Here is a 6,478-nt window from a genome sequence, read left to right as displayed (position 1 = left end):
ATTGAGTACTTACTGTGTGCAGAGAGCTCTGCACTAAGCATTTGGGAGAGTACAACACAACAGTAAACAGACACATTCCCTGACCACACTGATCTCTAGGACCCCAGAAAAATGATTTCTGGGAAGGGGAGGGAGAGTGGACTCTTTTTTCACTAGCAAATCAGGAACTCAGGCCACCTCCCTCTGGACACTGCAGCCTGCCACCCTCTTTCAGGATGTGCTCTGAGCAGGAGGACTCTTTCGGCTTAGCGGTTATTCTAATTTGACATTTCCCCGCGCCTACCCAAGCAGGGTGACCTGAGTAGGGAGCAGGGTGGAGGGGAGAGGGAAATGAACGTGTAAACAATATTCGCTCGGGACGACGGAGGACATGACAGCTGATAAAATGCCAACTTTAGCTCCGTTTCCAATCGAGTGCTCACAGAGGTTATTAAAACTGCATAGCTCTTAGCACTGCTCTTGGAAGGAAGTCTTAATTCCTTCGAGTTCTGGTGTCAGAAGTGCAGGGACGGATTCTGAAATAAAAGATCCAATTTCAGAGATAACACCAGAATCTCATCTGTAAAGATACTTATAAACGTGTGTGTATATATATATTATATATACTGTGCTATATATGGATAAATACTATGTGGGTGATATATATATTATATATGCTATACTATATATATATTATGTATGTTACAGTATGTACACTCACATATACACGCACATATCTTTTCATCCATAGCAAATTCTTGGCATTTTAGTCAGGGTTCACTGGCAGGCTAACCTAATTCTATCAAAGAATTAGAGTTTATTTTGGGCTACTGGCGTGATTTGGACCATTTAATGGGCAAACTAAGACTCACTGAGGTTTTCCAGCTCTGAAGCAGTGTGACCTAGTGGAAAGAGACAGGCCTGGGATTCAGGAGACCTGGCTTCTGCTCCCAGCTCTGCCACTTGTCTGCCGTGTAAACTTGGACAATTCACTTAACTCCTCTCTTCATCAGTTCCCTCATCAGCCAAAGGGAGATCCAATGCCTCCTCTTCCTCCTACTCAGACTGTGAGCCTCAGGTGGGACTTGATTATCTTGAATCTACTGGAAAACTAAGTACAATGCTTGGCACATAGTAAGTGCTGGTATAATGGATGAAGTATGGGCCTGGGAGTCAGAAGGTCACGGGTTCCAATCCCGACTCCACCGCTTGTTTACTGTGTGACCTTGGGACTTTGATGATGGCATTTGTTAAGCGCTTACTATGTGCAAAGCACTGTTCTAAACACTGGGGGGATACAAAGTGAACTGATTGTCCCACGTGGTGTTCACAGTCTTCATTCCCATTTTACAGATGAGGTAACTGAGGCACAGAGAAGTTAAGTGACTTGCCCAAAGTCACACAGCTGACAAGCGGCGGAGCCGGGATTTGAACCCATGACCTCTGACTTCCTAGCCCATGCTCTTTCCACTGAGCCACGCTGCTTCACTTGCTTTGGGCAAGTCACATCACTTCTCTGTCCCTCAGCTACCTCACCTGTAAAGTAGGGATTGAGACTGTGAGCCCCATGTGGGACAGGGACTGTGTCCGACTTTATTTCCTTTTATCCACCCCAGCACTTAATATTGTGCCTGGCACACAGTAAGTGTTTAACAAATACCATACTAATTATACCACAATTATAATTATTACTAAAAGCAGCATGGTGTAGTGGAGAGAACATGGTTCTGATAGACAGATGGTCATGGGTTTTAATCCCCGCTCTGCCGCTTTTCTGCTGTGTGACCTTGGGCAGGTCACTTCAATTCTCTGTGCCTCAATGACCTCATCTGTAAAATGGGGATTGAAACTGTGAGCCCAAGTTGGGACAGGGACTTTGTCCAACCTGATTTACTTGTATCCATCCCAGTGCTTAATACAAGTGCCTGGCACAGAGTAAGCCTGGAGTAAACACCACAGTTATTATTATTATTACTGAAGTGTCGGAAGGCTCCAGACAGTGACTGCACCCCCTCACCATGACTTCTGGCACCGGGTTTTCCCTCCACCCAGCCAAGGCCTTGTAGAGTTGGGGCCCAAGAATCCCAGGATGACTGGATCCATCTTACCTTTAGGACACCCAAGTACCATGAAGAAGAGATCAGAATCCCCAAGCTGGAGTAGAAGTTCTCCGGTGTTTCAGAGAGAAGAGTGAGACCAGAGACCAGAATCTTCATGTGAATGATCTGTGCTGTGAGCACGACGCTTTTCATAAATCATATTCTTTTCAGACTGCATTCCCTACAGGTTAGTGGATGAATCAGTCTAAAAGCTCTAATGTACATTTGATCAATTTCCATTTGTCACTCCGGGAAAAGCTGTCAAACTGCCATTAAACTAAGTTTGCTCTTTACCTGAAAGTATAAAAAGGAGCACTTCGAACAATTTCAAAATCAGGCAAAGTGTGTTCCTCGGCTTATCCTACAGGTCAAGCACTGCCACTCATTTGGGGGTTTAACACTTGGCCATAAGGGCAGGAATACTCCAACTCTCGTCATGTCATCCCAACTCCTTCCCTCAGCACTTGGGTGGCTTTAGTTTTATCCTCTTTTTTGAGTTGTCTATACTTTGCTCTCCATGATTGTGTCTGGTTATCTTCCTGTTAATACCATCATCATTATTATTATTAATAGTGCTGGGCACATAGTAAAAACTTAACAAATACCATCATTATTATTTTTATTTGTTAAGTTCTTACTATGTGCCACGCACTATTCTAAGTGCTGGAGTAGATACAAGGTAATCCAGTTGTCCCACATGGGGCTCACAGTCTTCATCCCCATTTTACAGATGAGGGAACTGACACACAGAGAAGTTAAGCGGCTTTTCCCACTTTGTTACAATCTAGCCATCTTCTCCCATGTTTTTTTTCTTAATGGCATTTATTAAGCACTTATTATGTGCCAGGAACAAGTCTAAATGCTGAGGTAGATACAAGCTGATCATGTTGGTCACAGTCCCTGTCCCACCTAGGGCTCACACTTTTAATCTCCATTTTACAGATGAAGTAACATAGGTCCAGAGAAGTGAAGTGACTAGCCCAATGTCATAAGGCAGACAAGTGGTAGAGCTGAAACTAGAACCCAGGTCCTTCTGATTCCCAGAACTGTACTCTATCTAATAGGCAATTCTGCTTCCCTACTAGACCACGCTGCTTCCCTAGATTAGATAATAAGCTTCTGGAGGATGTCTTTTATCATTACAAGTTCATAGGCAACTAGTACAGGGCTCTGCAAATTTGGGAGTTCAATAAATGTTAATTAATGAATGTTACCTCCCTGAGTTGGCCCCACAGTCTCTTCAGACTACAACTTTTAAGAAGCAGCCTGATCTAGTGGAAAGAGCACAGGCCTGGGAGTCAGAGGAACTGGGTTCTAATCCCAGCTCTGCCAATTGCTTGTTGGGTGACCTTGGACAAGCCACTTCATTTCTCTGTGCCTCAGTTACCTCATCTGTAAAATGGGGATTCATTCATTCGCTCATTCATTCAATTGTACTTATTGAGCACTTACTGTCTGCAGAGCTGGGTACTAAGCGCTTGGAAGTATAATTCAGCAACAAAGACCGAGAGCCCCACATAGGACAGGGTCTGTGTCCAACCCAATTTGCTTGTATCCATCCCAGCTGTTTTTACAGTGCCTGGTACAGAGTAAATGCTTAACACATTTCACAATTATTATTATTATTATTAAGACTCTACTTCTGACGAGACCACAGAGACACTTGGGAAGATAGGGGAATCCTCATTTACTACTGCATTTTTATTATTGGGGTCTGCTTGTATTCCCTGTCAGATTGTAAATTCCTCAAGGGCAGGGATTGCATATTCTAGTTCTGTCTAGATTGCAAGTGCCTCAAGCATGATACTCTACAAGGATTGATAAATTTGGTTATTGCTCATGACAATCTTACTCCTTAACACCCGCGTTTCTATGGATGGGCTTCTAAGCTCCCTACCTTCAAGAAGCAGCACGGCCTAGTGGAACGAGCACGGGCCTGGAAGTCAGATGACCTGGGTTCTAATCCCATTTTCTGCTGTGTGACCTTGGGCAAGTCACTTCACTTCTGTATGCCTCAGTTCTCTCATCTGCAAATGAGGATTCACTACCTGTTCTCCCTCCTACTTAGACTGTGAGTCCCTTCTCTCTATCCCAGCGCTTGGTACATTGCTTGGCACAAAGTAAAAGCTTAACAAGAACCACAGTTATGATGACATTTCCCCTCTATGATTCCAGCCTTTTCCACTCCATCCTTGACTATTATCCCTTTGGTAACCCAATATGCACTGCCTGCCTGGAATGTATCCAAACTCCTCATGAACTTGCTGGTAGTTTTCAGTTTCCCAGCTTCCGGGGGGAATGGAGTCCATGTGCTTACCCCCACACCGGGTGACTGCATGTCTCTCATCTCTCCTAGGGGAAATGGAAGAGTCCCACAAGGCAGCCCTGAAGAACCATCAACAGAGTTGATGTCGTTCCCTCCTTTTCCATCCTCGAGTCACTTGGCCCAAAATCCTTTCCCTCCCCTTTCTCACCCAGCCCATTGGATGTTCCTTTTTAGAAAACCAAAGAGTGTTAGTCTCTGGATGGAAATCATCTTTAAATTCTAAGAAACTGCTTCTGAGCTGCCCCGGGCTATGGTTTCAACCTTGTGTGTCCTTGGGCCGGCGGAGGGAGGAAGGCTCTTCCCCGAGTAAATAGTCTTGAGGGAGATCGGTCACATCATCTGCCACCTTCAGAGGAAATAGGACAGCACATACTTCCTCTAGAGCGAAGGGCAGGGACGTTTTTAGCAGAAACCAGTCTTTCTGTTGAAGTTGAGTTCTGCTTGCTGACCTGAAAAGCTGAGTGTCACTGGAGAGTGATATGATTCCCCTTATGATGGCTGATTAATAGTTGGCGGACAATTTTAGGATTATTACCGCTTGAGAAATGCCAGGGAGCACACAGTTGGAAATTCCATATTTTACCTGATTCAATCTCTCCTTAGAGGTGATGAATTGTGGCATCTCTTTTTTCCACTTGGAGTTCCCAGAATTTTTTTAGTTTTCTTTGGCGTATAAGTCTTATTCATTTAGAAAGTGAAGATGGTGTCAAGTGACCGGTTCTGACCATACTATTTCTCCAAATTGGTTTTCTTGTCATCATGCATGGCGTAGCAGATGAAGCACAGGCCTGGAAGTTAGAAGGTCACAGTTTCTAATCCTGACTCTGCCTCTTGTCTGGGGCAGAGTGACTTGGGGCAAGTCACTTAACTTCTCTGTACCTCAGTTACCTCATCTGTAAAATGGGGATTGAGACTGCAAGCCACTTGTGGGACAGGGAATGTACCCAAACCAATTTATATGTATTCTCCCCAGTGCCTGGCACATAGTAAGCACCTAACAAACACCATAATTATTATTATCAATATTATTATTATTACTGTGGTTAAACCTGTGCAGTGAGAATGGTAAGAAAAGACCCGTTGTTAACGTATTTTCACTTTTGGGGTACTTTCCTCTAGTGCTTAGTACAAAGTATTGCACCTAGTAGGAGGGAAATAAATGCCATTATTACTACCCCTAAACATTTTATCCAAAATGAGGAGTGAAAACCTTGGTTTTGCTTTTAATGGTATCTGTTAAGCATTTACTGTGTGGCAGGCACTGTACTAAGCACTGAGGTAAATGCAAGACAATACAACACACTAGAGTTCGATACAACAGACTTTATAGACATGTTCCCTGCCCAGAGAATGTGTCTGTTTATTTTCATGTTGCAATAATAATGTTAATAATGATGGGTTTTATGAAGCGCTTACTATGTGTCAAGCACTGTTCTAAGCACTGGGGGAGACACAGGCTAATCAGGTTGGACACAGTCCATGTCCCACATGTGGCTCACTGCATTAATCCCCATTTTGTAGATGAGTTAACTGAGGCATAGAGAAGTGGTGACTTGCCCAAGCCAACAAGTGGCAGAGCATACAAGTCCTTTGGATTCCCAGCCCGGTGCTTAGAGAAGCAGCGTGGCTTAGTGGAAAGAGCACGGTCTTGGGAGTTAGAGGTCATGGGTTCTAATCCTGGCTCCGCCACTTGTCAGCTGTGGGACTTTGTGCAAGTCACTTAACTTCTCTGTGCCTCAGTAACCTCATCTAAATCGGGATTAAGACTGTGAGTGCCACGTGGGACAACCCCATTACCTTGCAATTACCTCACTGCTTAGAATAGTGCTTGGCACATAGTAAGTGCTCAGTAAATATGATTGAGAGGTAAGGGCCCTGCTGCCCTAACTAATCTTTAATATTCAGTTTTAAAACTCTTACCTCAAACACTCTGAGGGATCTTTTTTTTTTCCAGGGGTCCCTGACTTAATTCATCGCTTTCATCTGCCCTGATTTGCATAGTTCAGTGATTGTGAGGCATGTGTGATGACTGGGAAATCTGGATAATTGCTAATCCTGGCTTTGCCACTTGTCT

At 44.1% G+C, this 6,478-nt stretch overlaps 1 long non-coding RNA gene across 1 annotated transcript; it reads left to right on the top strand.

The window, feature by feature from the left end:
- Nucleotides 1–2,101: 2,101 nt before the first annotated feature.
- On the top strand, nt 2,102–4,652 carry LOC120639042. The gene is made up of 2 exons (XR_005661185.1): nt 2,102–2,265; nt 4,435–4,652. It is a non-coding gene; the product is annotated as an uncharacterized LOC120639042 (long non-coding RNA).
- Nucleotides 4,653–6,478: the final 1,826 nt, after the last annotated feature.

The sequence above is a fragment of the Ornithorhynchus anatinus genome, chromosome 2, assembly GCF_004115215.2.
Source record: "Ornithorhynchus anatinus isolate Pmale09 chromosome 2, mOrnAna1.pri.v4, whole genome shotgun sequence".
NCBI classification, from domain to species: domain Eukaryota; kingdom Metazoa; phylum Chordata; class Mammalia; order Monotremata; family Ornithorhynchidae; genus Ornithorhynchus; species Ornithorhynchus anatinus.
This window is presented reverse-complemented; position numbering and strand designations above follow the sequence as displayed.